Source organism: Bombus vosnesenskii, unplaced genomic scaffold, assembly GCF_011952255.1.
Source record: "Bombus vosnesenskii isolate JDL3184/JDL3185 unplaced genomic scaffold, Bvos_JDL3184-5_v1.1 scf7180000013265, whole genome shotgun sequence".
Classification (NCBI taxonomy): domain Eukaryota; kingdom Metazoa; phylum Arthropoda; class Insecta; order Hymenoptera; family Apidae; genus Bombus; species Bombus vosnesenskii.
This window is the reverse complement of record NW_022882925.1, coordinates 7,662,129-7,681,928: the sequence shown is the minus strand read 5'-3', so window position 1 is coordinate 7,681,928 and position 19,800 is coordinate 7,662,129. Positions and strand designations below refer to the sequence as shown.

At 36.4% G+C, this 19,800-nt stretch overlaps 1 protein-coding gene across 1 annotated transcript in view; it reads right to left on the bottom strand.

The window, feature by feature from the left end:
• Positions 1–19,800, bottom strand: part of LOC117243296 (zwei Ig domain protein zig-8-like) — a 442,015-nt gene that overhangs the window by 322,960 nt on the left and 99,255 nt on the right. The window lies entirely within an intron of this gene.

Below are 19,800 nucleotides of genomic sequence, written 5' to 3'. Positions count from 1 at the left end.
CGATATTTCAGGAAGCATCGCGCGGCTTCTCCTCGGAAGAACTCGTCGACGAAAGATAGTAAATTCTATTCCTAACGTCGCTCGCAGCTGTTGTTCCTGGTTTTTCCGTTGCATAATAGAACAACGCGGTCAAGTTTCTGGCTTTGACGCGGTGTCCCGCTCTTGGGGATTCTGACCGCTCGACGATTTCCGATTCTCACGATGGCTACGTGGACCGAGCCCACGGTTTTTGGGACCGTCGCTGGAATAAACGAGACCATTGTCGCGGATAGATGTGCGGATGCTGCGTTATCGATGCGTGTTCGGTCGCGCTACTGCATCGAAGGTGCGTTTATTGCCTGTACCACGGGTTTCCGATGCTTTGCTATGGTACAAAGTGCGACAGAATTGTTGGTTAAATATTTTCACGCTAAGTCAGCTTAGTTATTTGGTGCATCGAGCGACAAATGCAATGGGCAGACGGAAGAACCCACACACCTCGTTTTCTTCGTAAAAAAAACGATTGTACCTTCTAAGAGTTTGAAGTATTAGGTTGTCTGAAAAGTTTCTTTCGTTTTATAAGGAAATAATAGACGCACAATGTTTTTTGTTTTATATCAGTTTATTGAATTATGTACGAATATAACAATAGAAATAGAACGAAGTGGATCATACCTAATTCAATAAAATAATATAAAACAGAAATTATTGTTCATCTATTAACACCTTATGAAACGAAAGAAATTTTTCGGACAACCTAATAATTTGTACGTGAAACTTTCTGCGTTTATGGATCTTTATTTTAGAAAATTACTAACTTGTGCAGTGATACACAACTACACTTCACAAGTAGTGTCATATTTGTATAGTAATTAATACAGTCTAGAAATTCAAGTTTTTGATTTTTAATTACAGATTCCTATCTCTATAATTACATAGAGAAATCTCTCTCTCCCTCTCTCTGCGGATTCTTCACAGTTTTTTACCTTTACCCATTGACATAGAGGATCTTCCCTAATGATGTCCCCGATGAATCTCCCTGGCGGTCCTTCTGACGACTATCTCAGAGCAGCAGTGTCATCAAGTTGCTGGTACTCGGCCCTTTTTTACTCTGCTACTTCGTCCACTTTCTACGAGCTTTCTGTGAGTCGTATATTTTTTTATTCTTTCAATCTCCAAACGTATCGCGAGACGAATGGCCTAAATTGGTATCGATTGGCTAGTCGAATATCTTTCTCGTATTTTGCAATTGAACATAGACGAAGATAGGCGAACGTATGAGAAATATTAATTCAAGTAGCACTGGAAGTTCTGAAAACCAATACCTAGTATTCTTATAATATGATACAGAAACTTTATAATGCACATTTGAAAATTTCTCACTGTACAGTTCGTGTACTACGAATCGTTATATTAGGATGTCCGAAAAGTTTCTTTCGTTTCATAAGGTGATAATAGTTGAACAACAATTTCTGTTTTATATTGTTTTGTTGAATTAGGTATGATCCATTTCGTTATATTTTTATTATTATATTCGTGCATGATTCAATAAACTAATATAAAACAAAAAACATTCAGCGTCTATTATTTCCTCATAAAACGGAAGAAACTTTTCACACAACCTAATAAATACGGAACACCTTTCAAATTTTCGTTTCGAATAATAATTTCAAACCAAATTAAGTTATAAAAGTATAAAGATCTTTTGCTATCAAAATAATTTCAAGGTAATTGAAAATGTCTTTTAAAACGTCTAGTTCTTCTACAATATACTTTGCTCGAAACAACGAGATACACACGGTGCATATAACAAATCCATCAAATTCAAAATTTTCGTCAGCTCTCTTCTGGCTCACAATCAAACGCGTTTCGTTTTAAAACACGTATCCTGGATACGATCGTTGGTTCGATAATCGAAGCAGAAAGCAATCAAGAACAGATGGCACTTATTACTCAGCGTGGTCGTGATTAAAGAAATTAGCGGCGCCACAGTTCCGTGATACGCCGCGCTGCCTATAAATAAGGATTACGAGTAATCTCGCCGAATAATCATTGGCTCTTTCTATGTTTTAAAGAAACTCCGCCCGCAAACAGGGATCAATGTGCCCGCAAATTCAATTAATTTCGTTATTTTGAATGTCTGCGGGGAAGAAAGAGAGAATCGTGTAAAAAATGTACGCGTCGACTTTGCTACATAAATATTTCATACGGAAATCTCATCTCTTAATCCCTGAGCTTTGTGCGCGGTCCTTTTGTCCATAGCAAGATCAGTGCCAGTCCCTCTTCATCTCTACATAGTTTTCGCCATAATTAATACACGAACGTAGCGTAGTATTACGTAAGGCGAAAATATCCGTTCGATCGAAACTTCTGTTGATTTGTAAAGGAAATTCGATAGAACGTAGAAGGAGTGTGGAGGCCAGCTACGTCGTATATTTATTTTTGTCGTCAGGAAACGATGCCAGGCCACTGACAAATCGCAGGTAGCTGCCTTTGCGAGACGTTCGAGTTTGTCCACGTCATCGATGGATACGTGAAAGGAACCGGCAATACTTTCTCGCCATTTCGAAGGATTAATTTGGCAACGCAATGCCTTCGTGAACTCTAGACGTGGTGATGATTTGTCAGGATCTCTAGGACAAATGTTAGCACTCGAATTTCATGACAATAGACACGATTGGTAGCATTTGTGTAGTACAGGTCGATGGAACCTAAAATGGATAAAGACGTTCGCGCGAGAAAAATGATATTCTTCTTTTCGTGTTGCTCGCCAATACTAAGCAGTTTGAAATGGAACATTTTGATCAAATTTATTTGATAATTGCATGTACACGTTAAACGTAATTTTCCAGATTTCGATTACATAGAATTAAACGAAATTAATTATACTCGTACTTGTTCGATTTAGACAAAAACGAGATAATTGGAAAGCAATAATTCACAAGGTTACAACAAAAATTGAAATTTTATTATAAAGTATGTCCCTTGTATTTTCGATTCGAATGTATAACGAAATTTAATTTAGAACGATTAGAAAAAAGAAGATTATTTGTAATATCGACGTTAAAATTTTCACGAGTGGGTATAACAATCTTGCAATGGCTTCAGAATTTGTGGTTTCAACAATTGTACAAGTTTAATCCTCGCATATCCAATTATGAGTTCAAATTTTCGTGCGTAATTATTATTAATAAACAATTACTTTATACAGATTATAACCAATCAATACTATCAATCGTGTAAATTTAATTTGAATGCGTACACAACGCGGTAAGCCAATAGAAACCGAATATACCTACATAATAAATCTGCATATAATTTAATGATTCTATTAAATACAAAATCACACATCATCTTTCATAATAATGAACAAGTTCAAACAGAAACAATTAAAATATGTATACTTGTGCCTGCAAATTAATCCATGGGTTTTAACAACTTTCTTCTTACGATTGCTAAAACCACATAGAAACTTTTGGTGAAGTTGATAGAAAAGTTTATTGAGATTATTGAATAATTTTGTACCTTGAAATTTCTTATAAATATTATAAACAGCTGTACTTAGATAATTACTAAACAAAATTTGGAAGCCATTCTATATTTATAATGCTTCGAGGTATCATACGAGAAGTATATTTTTACAGCTTATATCATAAAAAATGTTTTCATAAACTTTTCACACACAAGTTCAATCTGCGAGTATTTTCTCTTGTTTTTTGGAATTACTCGTAAGATGTTTGAAATTTTCTACTCGAATCTTAACCTAATTAAAAAACTGTATTATGTTAAATTTATGTTTCTTAAATACTTTAACACACCACTACTTTTTCTCGATGTTCTGCAAACACCTGTTTTATCTTGCAATAATTTCTGTGCCACTTATTTCGTAAATTATAATCGCTGACAAAATCACACATCGCCTACTGATACTCTTCATGAAAGCGTGAAACGTATCTCAGAACACGACAGAAACATCTTACGATCTGTAAAGACTGCCTTATCGCTGTGGAAAAATGGACTCGCTGGAATAATTACGCGCAAAGGCGAAGGACAAAGAAAGTTTATCGTGACTTTCAGTCGACGATTACTAGCAAGATAGATTGTAGCAACGTCTACTTGATCGGAGACTAAGCAGAAAATCTAGACTCCTGTGCAACTATCTATCACGAGGAAAGTCGATCGACAGTATCCAGAATCCTGCGTCGTTACTCGGAGCGGAAAATTCTTCTGTCCTGACTGACCTGAACGAATGGTGTTATCCCTCAAGGCTGTTGGACGTGTGCGCCAATGACTCTGCTATATACGGAGAAACGTACATACAGAAGCAGAATCGCGCGCGTGTGTGTGTGGGTAGGTGAGTGTAAGGTGTATATTTTTGTGTCGACGATTCCATGGGAAATTGAAAAACAAACGACTGTTACTATCCTCGCGTTTGCCAAGTCAGACCGATCAGACACTACGTTTCCATCCGTTCGCACTTAACTAGCTCGCATTTGCACACCTCTTAGGGGAATAGTAACACGATACGAGTTGCAAACGTTTCATCTGTAGTCCACGATTAACGATGCTTTTATCAATTCGCTCTGTCTCGATCTACTGAGTTGCCGACCTTTGTAACAAGAGCAAACTAGGTCTGCCTTAAGAATGTTTGTGTTCTTGATGAACAGACGGAGATGAACTGGGGAACGAGAGCGACACCGATGATGAGAAAAGTAGACCAAGAACAGAATCAAACATTATCGAAATATACCTTTGTTCAAATTATTTCATCAACGTCAAAAGTTTTCCTGTTAACTAACAATATCCATCTTAATCTAATTCGTAATTCGAAAATTAAAATATCTCAAGATAGTTTCATAACATATGAATGGAACGCGTACTTAGGACCTAGACTAACACACCGAAATTTTATGTTCTAATTAAGTGAATAAAATTTTGTAGTTTCTTTGTTATTTGCTTCGTTACTTTGCTCTTAATAATATAATTATTTGAATAATTGATATTTCATTTGATACGTAGTTATTCATTATATTATTTGATTTCACTAGGAAAATATAGAGATGTTTATCTGTGGCGTACGAATATTCCAAAATTTCGATGTTCTAGTCCAATTATTCTACGACATAATGTCTACAATTATTATATAATATTTACTTATGATATATTATTTACTTATAATATATAAAATAGTAATAATAATTATTATAATATCTACATTCCTTTTACATTTTGTATATTTAGTTATTTTCAGAATTACAAATTAGATTAAAAAAATTCTCGTAAGTTGATAATAAAGCTTCTAACGTTAATGCAAGCAGCAATATTTAAAATATAGTAAATGTACGTATGCGGTATTCTCCGTACGATTAAACAACGAAATCTATTACTATTAAGCCTTTTAATCATTAAGTCTCTAATTGTGAATTGATCATTAAATTGTAAACATTAACAAAATTCAAATAGCGCTACTGTAAATTGAGCAGAATTCAGATACTCGTGAACGATAGCTTGGAAAGTCGCTTCCAATTTATTCACTATTAACAGTTACGTTCTTGAAACATTTCTTTTAAAATATTTCATCCATGTGACTCGACGATGTGCAAATTTCTTCTGGTTGAAGTTAGTGGATCCTGGAAACACGTATTCCTCAACGAATACGAAACGTGTAGTGTGTTTAACAATGCTTCTTTTGGTTCTTTTAACCACTCGAGGAATTAATGAAATCTCGAATAACATGTTACATAGTTAACGAGCGCAGAACACTTGACCCTTGTCGCGCCGAAGAGGAAGTGTATGTAAACCAATGGAAAGGAATTGCTCGTGGCAGTTCAGTCCTATTATCATGGAAATTGAAAAGCAAACAAGTAAGTATGGCCTCCATTGATCTGCCAATTTAATGTGCCAATACGAATCGATCTGTTTCCGTTTGAATTGCTTCCACTCCCTCGAGCTTTCGATAAATACACTGCCGTTCACCATTGCAGAAAGCTAGGATTATTTTTAATTGGCACAATGTTAATCACTCGATGGAAGACTCGTACAAAATTTTCTAACGTTCGGAATATTAACGTTAACGATATCGTGGAATCGTGGAATTTTATGAGGGATTGAAGTTATGAAAAAATTGCTCTTGCAAAAGTTCTTTGACGATAGAAACAGGGAGACATCGGGAAGTGCAAATAATTTTTCTGTAAATTTAGTAATTCGAGAGATATGAAAGACACGTTAACTTCTTTCGATGTATGATGATTCTACGTGAAAAAGTAAGCCGAAAATATATTTAGGATAATGTTTCTTCATACGTTTCAAAATTGAATATTTTTTTTTTTATTTATTTGTTGAAATTACAATCAATTCTCGCGTTGAGAATTTTCAGTAATTTTTCTGGCGTGGCGCAGTGACATGGCTGTTTATTTACAATAAGTTAATACTTATTATAGATAGGTATAATTTTTAAGTATTATAAGTAAGTGCAAAAATTGAATATGAGTTTGAAAATTTGACGAGTATGCTTAGACTTGGCTAATTACGAACAGTAAATAATCGACAATAAGGTTAAACTGTATGTAAAAATAAATAAAAGAAATGTAGAACAACATTTTTCTATAAGGCGCTTTGCCTTTGAGAAAAGTAAATTTGAAAATGTATCATGCGCGTGCACCAGATCAGTTCTCAACTAAACGTGTGGAAACTTCATTTTCTTGCAAATGAAGCCTTAAATGGAAAAACTTTATTTTACATTTTTTACTTATTTTCGTATGTAGAATAACCTCCTGTTGATTCTTTTACTGATACCTAAGTCGATACCTAACTAAATTTGAATATTCTCCACAAGTTTTCAAACTTGATTTTCTCGGAAAAGAAGTGTTATATGAGAAACATTTATTTCATATTTTCGACTTATTTTTTCACGTACAGTCACTCCTTACTGATTTGTACTGGATCATTTATAGAATAAGCTGTTATTTGATTGTACCAAGAAGATACATATAAAAATGTTCAACAGTTGTAAACGGAATTTTTACTTGAAAAAATTTTTTTAATGCTGCCCTGTATTTTCCTATTCATAATATGGGAAAGTTTGTTGAAAAGAATACAATGCCTGTCACGTATTATTCCATTTTCGTAAAATATCGTAAATTAGATCCAAGGGAGTCAGATCAGCGGAAATCGCTAACTACAGACTTCATTGAACGAAAATTTAAACTGAAAGTTAATATCTCGGGATAATTATAAAGTTAACAGGGTGTCTACCGGGCCTGTTATAATAAAATCGATCAAATGTTTCTTAAAATTATTCAAGTTATATTATTCATATCCGGAAGAAAGTCTCAAATTTCCAGTACGTAATTTGACACGATTATCGAGTTGAAAAGTATTCGATAAAAGGGGTAAAGAGCTTATTGTTCGCAAAGTTGGCAATTTTTCTTCTATTCTATTCGATAAGAATAGCTTTTGTTCGTTGAAACAAGGCCGAAGAGGTCCAACGAACATAATATTAATGTCATTCGAAACAATGCGCTGTCGCGGTATTGTGATATTAAAATATATGACATTATTACCTGAACTTTGGCAATTTGCACAAAAAAAAAAAGGATAAATTTGGAAATGTAGCGCACGATGGAATAACCACGAACTCTCGTTCGTACGGGGACTAGTTGTGGGAATTTTCGAGTAGAAAGTTTAAACAGATAAATCAAGTAATTTTTCGTCGAACCGAGGGAACTCGCAGTACGAAAGAGTGATTAAACTGGTCGGCAACAGCGTAAATTAAAACCGCGATATTTTAACGTTATCCAATGTTTTATCGTAATTGAAATTTCACTGTAAATTATCTGCTTTCATCGAAATGAAGTGTCGCCGGTAACTTGATGTTTCGTAAATATTTCAGATAAATTAGCTGCGTATAATATTCTCACGACCTCCGTGGACATTGTCGTCTCTGGATTTCATATTTTCCGTTTCTGTTCCATTAACGTATTGTAATAATTTCCATATAATTCCATTATTTAAAATATAAAATTCATGTAAATAGGTTGTATAATTAAAGCGTACAGAGTATCTGCGGATGAAATTTGTATGAAAGCTTTGAGAAATGTTTGAAATTGTAGCACTGCAATGCCACCAATTTTTACTTATATTATTTCTCTTACGATATTATAACAACATAATTATACCATAGGATATAAAAGAAATACAATATTTAAAATATTATATGACAATATATATTTGTACGTAGATATTATTTCGTGCATGTAAAATCTGCTGTAAACTATTAAATAGAAATATTTTAATATCCTCTATTTTTCAAGCATTTAAAATTAAAACCTTTCCATATCGAATTCGTCGACGTTACGTTGCATCTATTCACATCGATGTTTCGACGATTCGCTGAATCTTTCGCTAAATTGACGAAGAGGTTTTAATAAAAGATATACTTCGCAATCAAGTAAAGACAATTTACAATGCACATACAATGAAAGAAAGACGCGAAACAGTATTTCCGTACCTATGTTTCCCTCGCTTCTCGTAATTCCAAGAGAATTAAAACTAGAACGCCTTTCCAACTACTCAAGTATTTACCACTTATCTTTATGCACGACGGTACATAAAAAGTTTCCGTAGGAGCGTTCGAATATTATCGCGGGGCGCTACATTTACGCGAAGCATACCGATCAAAAGGATTTGTATTCCAAAGGAATCGCTCCTTGTAACGATCGCGTTACAAGGGGCTGTGACCCGTGAGCGATACAGAAATTCGTGTTCGCAGTTTAAAAATTCTGCGGAGCCGTAGCACGATTTATCATCGTGGTCCAGCGCGAAAGGGAAACAATGAGAAGAGCAAAAAGGGCGGACGACGACAGCGTGAAGAAGGCTAGTCCGCGTGTAGCTCTCGAAATTAATGGGAGTCGTTGCTCGAACGCGGAGGCGTTAAATTAAAATTTCAAAGCGCGACACTTCCTTCGGCTTCTCTCGGGCTCGGTCGGCGAACAGTCGCCAAATATTTGTTAAACCGAGAAGTCGGTAATTAACGGACGCGGCTCGGCCGAATATATTGAAATTCAGAAAACGAGCGAATCGAAAGGGAGAGGGGGCAGCGGATGCGCCGGTAGAAGGTCGGCTTGCTGGGACCCTCTGGCTCGTTACAGTTGCCAGGGGTGAAACTCGTCTTCGAGTCCAGGCGAGAGAGAAACGCTTTATTGCAGGCTGATTTGCAAAGCTGTTCGCACCAGAGGCTTCTGTTTCAGCGGAAGGATCCCGTGACCCATTAAGAGCGCGGGCTTGGCAAAGGAAGCCTTTTAACGGAAATGAACGTCCTGTTGCCCTTTTTCGCCAGGCAACCAGCAGGAATTCGCGAAATTTTCGGCGACGACCGGAATTTCCGCTCGAGATTTTCACGGTTTCGCGCGATACCGGCGGCATTTGTGCGATCATAACTGCCTCCCCAAATTATAATCGTTTTATCTTAGGAAACGAAGGTATTTCGTTGGTCGCCGGCAACGCGAATTCTACCCGCCGCTTCGTTTTCTCCTATTTTCTCAAATAGCCTGCTCGTTCAGCGGCGAATGTTTGCGCCGTTAACTCAGTCGTTTCTTAATCAGAAACTTTCTTTGTACATAGTTTTAGCCTTCGCGGATGATAACGAAGAGATTCCTTTGTAATACTTTCTTAACGATGCTTTAAGCGAATTGACGATCGTAAATATATTATATCTAAGATAGCGACGCAGTGCGCCTTTTTTAATTAGTATGTTTAAATAACTAAGGTAATTCTTTCTTGTTCATTACCAAGTTCTGGTGTTTTTTCTCTTCTCCCATTCGTATCGACTTCTCGATTATCAACGACGAAATTGCTACTCTACCATTGCAGTTCAATTTTCCAACACAGATCAATATTTTTGGAAAATTTAATTGTGTTTCTCAGATAGTCTAAATTGTTTTTTGTTTCAATGAAACGTCCGATCAGCGCTTGCAGTAATTACACAAATCACTTTAATTCTATTATATCGTACCCAGGATTGAACAACATTCTTGCCGATTACGAGAAAACACGTAACTTAGTAAATTCATTTAACGTAGATTTTAGTTTCCCCTCTTTCCCCGACGAATTTACCCTTTTCTTTCCTCGATAGTTGACATTACGAAGTTGCCCGACTTAAAGATGGCGCACAATTTTACATCATCTTCTGTAGAAAGTTGAAGGGTCTCCTGTACCATTGTTCCATTCGTTCCCATCAAAACTATTCCAGCTTTCTCAGTGTCCTTTGTTCTTTATCAAACGAAGTCGACTCGCCTATTATTATTAATCTCAGCTCGTCGCTCGGACAGTCGGTATTTTTCAAAGATAGCGACGTTGTGAACTTTCGGCTTTACCTCCATTCTCGTGTCGTAAGGCTAGCTACCAGCGAGGTAGTGCGCAAAGTAATCAAACGCTTGTAGAAACCTTTTACGAATATATTATGAATATAGAAGGTATTCATACAAAACATTTTGAAATTCCATTGTCACTGTTATGAGACTCGACTATTGTGAATATATTGGCAACGTTCGAAATAGGTTTCAAAATGCGCAGAATCTGCGAGATGCTTGGTGCAACCATATACAGTAAGAGATAAAAGTAAGTGGACAGGTAATGGAGGCAGGTACCGATGCAATTTAAGTGTTCAATTTGATCCGAAACGTTTCCAAATTGAATATGGTTCAGGGTATTTCTGTTATCAATTTGAAGATGGTTTGGGATCGTCACTAGGAAAGCGAGAGGATAAAAATAAGAAAAGCAGATATTGATCAGATGTCACGAAGGCCAGATCCAGAAGAGTCATTCTGAACTGTTACCTTAAAAGAGATTCATTGTTTATTATTAAAGAGTTGTTCTGTGAAGCGTTATATTAAAAAAGACCTGTATATGCCGGAATGTATTTACGTTCCTTTCATTATACAGGATGTTTCCGAGTAACATGTCAAGCGGATGAGAAGCGATTGCTTGTAAAGAAAATAGGAAAAATGTACAGAGTAAAATTGTTTCGTTCGAGACTTAGTTTTTGAGAAAATCGAGTGTGAAGATTGATCAAGTAGCTGATAGTTTTATTCGTAAAAATAGGTCGAAAATGTGGAATAACATTTTTTCAAAAGACGCTTAGTTTCCGAGTAAAAAAGAAATTTGAATTTCCTTGAAAATGAAGCCTTAAGCGGAAAAATTTTATTTCACATTTTTTACTTATTTTCGCATCCGGAATGCGATGATTAGCCAAGTTCAAGTTCACAAATTTTCAAACCTAAGTTTCCCGAAGACTAAGCCTCGGAGGAAAAATCTTCTTCTATACTTTCCCTTATTTTTTCACAAGCCACACCTTGCATAGTCTTATAGCGCGTAGATTATTCAGTAAATAATTGAATTTAATATTTACAGCTTTGTGGAAACAAACCACATTTGACGAAACTTCATCCGTACGAATTTCCATTATTTTTTATCGCCGATTATATTTCGCACAAATTTTCTACTAATTATTTTATACTAAATAATTTTCTACTAAAGCACAATTTTCTACTAAAGCACAATTTTCTACTAATCGCTGGCGACTACTATTTGTATCGTCGGAGTTTCTCTTTGAAGGAGAAAAAGGAAAAACGCAGGGTTGAAAAAAATAGTGGTCAAGCGTATCAGAGAATCGGTTGTGATGTCTGCATATCGGTAGATTGCGAAATTTTTACTACTTGCTGACGAGTTGTATTCCCAGCGTTGGCTTTTCTGTCGATCATAAAAGGTAACGACACGGCCGGTCATTCTCGTTTCATGACTCTGGCCGGATTTTCGAGCGTACAGCCGGAGAAATACGCGTGGATGAGAAAAGAGCGAGAGTTGGTGCCCGATGCTTGCATAATTCATAAAAGCGACATATGACGTGTGAACCATAGTTGTATGTCAATGCAATACAGTTCATATCGTTAAAAATTGGTTACTTTAACATCGTTGTGAGCCAGATTCGTTGAGAAGTACAATTACTTTTTTCTTTTTTCTCTTGTAATAAAATGAGTAGTATATTTCATTTATATTTCAATCGAAAAGCGTCTGAAGCAAATTCAATTGTACATGAATTTACTTGATATCCAAAAAATTGTAGTTGAAACGTGAGTTTTGTAACAAATCTCTTCCAAATACCTACGTATCAAACGAGATATAATAAGATATTCGAACAATTTATTTCTCAAATACATTATTCTTGAAACAACGTCGTTCGAGAGAAAGTAACGAAGCAAATAACAAATAAAATAAAAGCTTTATTCGAATAACTATTTGAAGTCAGTCGCAAGTTGGTCAATCTGTAATTTAACTTCCATCCATTACGAACCGAGGGATTTCTGAAAAGAATAGAGAACTTGTAAGAAGGCGGCATTAGTCTTTGCAGCTTTAACCAGCGATCCCTCAAACGTGGTCGTAGGGAACGAAGCACGTCTTAAAGGGGAGCCTCTCGTTCCCCGAAGCTTTCGCGATGGTTTCAAGAACGGTGAAAACAATGGAAACGATGGCCACTGCTGCTCGGATCCGAAGAAAACGTTCGTGGTCGGACGTCCGTGGGCTTTGATTTTATTGATGTTCGTCGGAAGATAGTCCCGCGGATGTTTCACGGAGGTACAGTCAAGAATAAAAATAAGTGAGCAGATGGTGAAAGTAGGTCTCAATGAAGCTCGATCGAACTAATATCAACGTTATATACCTGTTTTATTTATGCCCGTTACATACGTTATTTAATGATACATGCGTTATTTAATTAGTAACCGGAATTAATATTTACATTTTTGCGTAAACAAACCGTATTTAACGAAACTTTGTCATTTCCCATTTCCAATATCTGTCCAACTATTTTTGTCCCCGACTGTATCTGTTCTTGGAAGAAAAATAAAAACGTGCCCCATCGAAGAAATCGGGAAATCCTTATAAGATTTAGATGCCCCTAACTATAAGTAAGATCGCGACGAAAGATTTGGACACGCGACTAGTGGATACGTATAACTATAACGCGTTGCCTGAACAGTGAGATATGTTTTCTCATCGTTTTCACGCACGTTCATCTGTTCTTTTCGTGGCGTGGCAACTTTCCTCCGAGGAAGTCGGGGGAAGCAGAATAAGCTTTGGAGACACGAAGTTTCCAACTTTCAGCCAGTGACCAGGGAGGAATTACTTCGGAGCCAAGGGAGTAGCTTTTTTACCGCTGCTAAATATTTATGTACTCCGGCACTGGCTATGCAAAAGCTAGGATTTCGCTGAAATATTTCACGTAAGCTGGCTGATATATGCGGTGTTTGATTTGTTGGCTGTTTTCACGCAGATCAGATACGTTATTTCCGCGAACGAACCTAGTTAAACTATGCCCTCGTTGTACGCGTTAATTCGCGTATCGTGCTCGTAAAAATTATACCTGTCCGATCACGTGGAAATTGTAGGAATTCGGGGAAAGATTAATTCGTTGCTTCAAAGTATGCATTTAAATAAGGCGAATGAAGAAGTCTTACGTCGACATAATTCGAGATAAAAATATAATACGTGGACGTGGAGACGCTGCTGGAGACTATGTAGACCCGAACATGACCCGACTATATACATAGATGTAGACCGATGTATTTTATCTGAAATATTCACATTCACAAGCATTCACATGTTGGAGAAAGTAGTTATCTCATGAAAACATTTTGTTGAATAATTTCTGGTATCTTATGAAATATTCATTCCTTCAGAGTAATATTCTATTGTTTTTATAGTATGGCGGGATACCTAGAGTATCTTCGTTGCCTTTACGGTAAAATGTGCGTAAGAAAAGAAGTTGTACTCTTTTCGAAGAAACAAATACTGTGACCAAGCGTTCTTTTTCTTTTTTTTTTTTTTTTTTTTTATTAAATTAATGAATTAAATAGATAATTGTGTACACTTTTTCCAGCTTCGATTACGATGTTTGTTTTAAATTCCAGCAAGCGAAGAGGAGGATTGCTAATCGAGTCGTAGAGGCTAATTCGGAAAAGGACCTAAAAGTTGGAGTATATCTTCGAGTACTTTGCTGACTCATAGACTAATAATGAAAATGTATTTGCATGCTAATTGCTCTACAACTATAGCCAAGGAAAATGATTTACATGGCTCCATACTTCGGGAACTATGATTCAGACAGAATTTAAATTTACATCCTGTGGCTAGGAAGTGTACATTTAACCATGTTGGAAGCGGAAGCTTGAGAATTTTAGGGAAATCTTCTCTAGCGTCTTTAATCACATTCATACAATAGTTGTAAAAATTTTAGATTAACATTTATATCAAAAATGTTAATTTATGCCAAATTTTAATTACAGCGGTTTAGAGTTTCTTTCATACAGAATCTATCTCATAAAAAGTATTTCACACAAAGAAAATTATTTTGTTAGCAAAGAAAATTCGATCACAAAGCCACAGTATATTCTTCTAATTATTTGAAACAGAGATAGTTCGTTAGTTACAGCTAAACAATTTGATCGCTGTCGATATAATTACGAGGATCGTCCTGAAAGTAATATCCTCAACAATCAAATGACAACAATGCAAATGCATTTTAAAACGTATTGTTTATTTGTAATTTTAGTATATATACAGCGACGATATTAAATATTTGAACAGAAAATTTCGACTGATGTAATTGGTCCAACCTCTTTGCAGTTCGAAAAGTACCTTCGAATTGAAATCACCTTTTCCTAAGCGTCTTCAGAAAAAAGCAAGATAATGAATCAAACAGTGACAGGCAATTCTCGTTACAAAAGAAGACCGTTCTTACGCGTACGAAGAGAAAATCTCGCGCGATGTCAAAGGCGGAAAACGATATGCTACGGATGAATGAATCAGCAACAAGACTCGAAGACTTACGGTTATCGAATCAAGCGAATCTTTGTTAAACGAAGTACTCTTTTCTTCTTCTATTCTATCGCTCCTTTGCCTCTTTTATTTCATTCAAGTACTACTTTCCTCTTTCACCGATTTCACCCTTTCACGTTGATATCGTTGGAACTGATGTATGTATCTCTGAAATTACGTTTCAGCTGCTAGGGCTACATGTAAACAGAACGTTGATGGCCAGACCAGTGTACACATCGTAAATAACTGGTTCCTCAGATTCTATCCTAATATTGATAAATAAATATAACCGAAATTAGAGAAATGGAATTACAGAGATACATTAATTTTCCTATTTTTAGAGTTTTCCAAATTATAATCTAATAAATAAATGGCCATTTGTAGATTCTTTTTTTATTAATTACTATTTTCTTTCATTTCATTCGCAGTCATTGAGTCGACAGATTTTTCAGTTCAGAATTTTCTAGCTGGCAAATTTGAAAATTCCTAACGATCAGAGATCCGATCTCGAACATCGTGAATTTTCTAGTTTTCAGATCTTTTAATGCTTAACATTTTGACTGCCATGTTGGTCATGTATGACCATTCACGGTTTCTCTTGTGACGCCACGGTGGTCATTAGTGATCGGAGCGCTTGCACTTCTTACAATTGTAAAAATTGAATGAAAATTTACAGTTAGGGGATTTTGAATATAACCGATAAATAGAAGATACTTTGAAATAAAAAGTGCCCCATTGAAAAATTAAACATTTTTATTAGAACATCAAAAAAAAATCAGAACAAATCTTGCATCTAACGGTGCACTGTGTTTGTATCCATATCTTTGTGGGGTAATCTACGAATATTATTATAAACACAGCTTAGAAAATAATCGTAAATGCTGCCTTATAATCATATAATTGAAGTTAGAAGTGTGCACATACCTTACTATTATTTATAGAATGAGCAAATACTGTTTACTAATATCTTCTACACGTTTCAACAATATATTCTGGACGTTTTGCTTACGATGACATAACGAGTGCCAATGGTTTGTTGAAATAAACTAAACCTTTTTATAATATATCTTCTTATAATAAGGTAAACGGTCCATTGGGGAAGAATGTTGTCTTACATCATTAATTTATTATTATTTTGCCATTATATGCTTGAAATAATAAAAAATACTTGCGTGGCGTCCTAAGCGAAACATGTGATTTCGGCGTGGCAGTCAAAGTGGCAGTTAAATCCTAAATTTCCAATCTATTTATTCGCATCTAGGAAACCTAGGAATCTCACATTTTGTTTTCAACTTGCATAATTTTAACTTCAGAATTTCTTGAAATGTTCAAGAATTCAAGAGGTGTAATTCAAGCTCCAGTTTTTCGAACTTATACCATTTACAAAAAATTGCGTGTTCAAATTTTTTGCACACTGCGTGCAAGTACCAAACATAAAACGAAAACACCAGAACGCACCGCTCTGATAATGCATCCATGCGTAAAACGGTAACGTCAAACTCAAATACACAAATTCGTAACAGAAAGTGCATCACTAACTATAAAATAAATACATCCAAAAAGTATTGGCAGACAAACGTCGGCGGGATCTCGTTTTTTTTCCTATCCGTTTTTTTTTTCGTTGTTTCACCCTTACGCCCTGACCAGCGGTCGAACTCTCGTTGAACAACCATAAACTTGTCTGGAGGCTGAACGCGGAGTGAAGTTTGGAAACAAATCGTTTTAACAAAGTGAAACGTGATCCCGATTTACGACACCGGACACAAATGAATCAGTTTTATCGATCGTGAGCATAAAGGGAACCGGACTGAACGTTGTTACGTACGGGATATTTTATGATGTAATAAAATATTCATCGCTCTTGAAGACATCTACAGACAGGACACTTTTAATATGCACAGGCCACTTTACGATTTCACGAATTTTTCCGTATCGCGTTCATCCACCATAGGTCCCTGAATTGTCGATATTAACAATAAGACAGATAATAAATTCTATTGAGTACCATTATTCGTTATGATATCACTTTTTTATCGATTGCACGATAAGAATATTTTTTGAGGTCACACATTCATATTTCCGTAAAAATCTAAATAACAAAGATAGAAGAAAAATATGCCTATTTTGTTGGTTTTCTGATTTTTACTTTATTTACAGAATGAAAGGTGGTTGCGTTGTCAGTAGTGATATTGATTCGGTATAAGTGGCGATGGAATGCAAAATTATTCCTTCGTTATTTCCATTATTCCATGCAAATTACCAGCCTGCGTTACAGGAATCCGCAAACAAGAATTTTGCATTCATTTCGGAGTAATCCAATTTTATCGGGTTTCTCTTTGATTTCACGTACGTTTTTGCTTAACTTCGCGTGCACAAAACGCAAAAATTTAGCTCTTGTAGAAATATCGTAGCTTTTTATTCACTGCGTGCTCGCTAGGAAGCTAAAGACCCAAGGAAAATTGCAAGTTCTGGCAATGCTAGGAGTTTCTCTTCTAAACAAAACATACAATTTCCTTCCTTTGCGGCTGAAAATGTTCGTTCATTTCCGTCTGGCGAATCTACACAGATTCCTTTTTGCAGTCAGAATGCTACTTGTCGCGAACTTTCGTTGTCTTCTGCGCTTAATGATTACTGCACCTCCTACTTCCGTGTATTTTCCACTTTTATCTAAATTAGCTGTGTAGTTGACAATTTTCCTGTTATTATTGTCTTTGTTATCTTGCGAATGCAAGTATAAAATAATTAATTGTACAATTATTTTTCTAATCCTTACGAGGTGTATGATCCCAATAAATGTCTTATAATTTTTATATACATTTTCAAATTTGTTTCAAACTTCACCAACGTGAGTCGTGTCTCATTACAGTTTTAACACGAAACTATGACGACTGAAGATCGCCGAACGTTTCAGATTGAAGGACTATCAACCTCACGCGTGCAATCACGTTTCCTGGCCAACTGATTCTTGGCGTGTGCTTTTACAAAGTTTCTACGAGTGTCGGAATACTTCCGCGAGCCATGGACAAGCAGCGAACGTTGAAACAGTTAATCGAGCTGGTCGTTTTAAAAAGTGGGCCCCGGGAGCCGCTAATAATTCACGACGCAACTCGTGAGTGAAGAGCAGAAACTAGTTTAAGGGCAACAACGAAAGACAAACAACGAAGAAGACGGACTCTGAGCGAGTTGCTCGCCCTGCTTCGGCTCCCGAGCGGATCGTACCGAGGCCGCAGCCATAAACTCGTCTTTTCCTGGCAGGTCGGCCGAACTTTTAAGACGGACTGAGAAGATGGCGCACTTTTATTTCTTCTGGCGTCTCCCGAGAGATTCAGGACCGTGCAAGGAAATTGGAAAAAGAAGAGGGTAAAGAAAACCCTTAGGGCCTGCTAAGGCGCACCACGGGGGAACGCCACCTGTCAGTTACTATCTCGATATATGGACTTCCAAATTCCACTACCATGGACCATTCCGTCATGTGTGCCTTGCTCAAGGACGCGAGTCTGCCAGTCCCCATTTTAGCGAGGGAAATTGATACATAGGAAAATGATATTCCTATGAGTGTGGTTTCACGCGTGCGGTCCCCTGCTCTCACGTTCGTCAACCTGTCTCTTAAGAGTTTGTAACCGGGATATGGTTATCATTCCGTAAAATCAACGGAGGACAAAAGGGACTCGTCTCGGATTGTTCTGTTGCGAAACGCGTTGCCAACTTTCATAAAAGTAATAGAAGCGTTCTGTATTTGTTATTGTAAAACGATTCGGTAAATTTGTTCGAGTCACGAGACCGCATCGCTACAGATGATAAAGTTACATCTTAATTAGTTACGAAATTAAAGGGACGATTTTTTAAATAGTCGAAATACATGTGTAATTGAATAAAAATGTTCAAAATACTAGATCATACGGCTGATTCTCTGTCCGTCATACACGCAATCACATTTCCCACTCGTTCGACAGTTTTAATCAGAGCATAGGTGTTTTTATTCCTGCGAAAAATCCGGAGAGGATTAAACGTTAAATCGAGGATTCGATTCGGTTCTGTCTGCGCACGTAAGATATTGTGACTGAATACGATTATTCAAGCGTTTCAGCGCGAGTCGAAGTCAAAGAAATAGATGCCCGAGAGACAGCTCCGTATACGTATGATGAGAAATCTCGGTTAGTAATAGAAGTTGTCGTACATCTATCTTTAATAATCGTGATTAATGGTTTCTTCGGAATTATATTGGTTTCTTTGTAAGAAATTCCATTGTGAATCGAAGTTATGATTAGCAGTGATCTGGAGATTTATCGTTAGGTCGTATACGCGGGGGATTTTGTTTTGTTGCAACGTCGGTGGATAGATTTGTTACCAGAACTGAAATTCCATGGTATTGTTAGTTTTATAGGAACAATGCTATGTTGTTAATTTCATTTGACCGGGTTTGATTTATTCGCTTCTCAAATAGTTCTTTCCCACAGAAAGCAATTATTTCCGCCTTTTTGCGACGCGTAATGTAATTTCGAATCAGAGAATGAGATTTCGATTACATACGTAGATATAGGATGTAAATTTCCTATAATCTCCAAGTATAAAATTGTATATTATTGTAAATATAAACGAAAGTGAGCTAGGGGATTTCCTCCGGGAAGAAAATTATTGATCAACCATCTAAGCTCTGAAACAATTTCAAGTTTCCCCTGAAGAGATCAGCTGCAATGTTTAAGAAATGTCGAAACGAAGTGTAACCACAAATACGTCAAATTATATTGTATTTACATTTGCGATCTAATTAAATTATTAACTTACAGTTCCATGATTATACATGGAAGTTTCTGACCAAGAGAATAGTTCTTTAAAAACAGTTTAAATTGTATTTGCGATTTCAATTACGTCGTCGCACGTTTCCCAAAGCTCGCTATTCTTCAAACAGCCGCCGCGTGTTTTCGAATCTCGGGAAAGAAAACAGCCGAG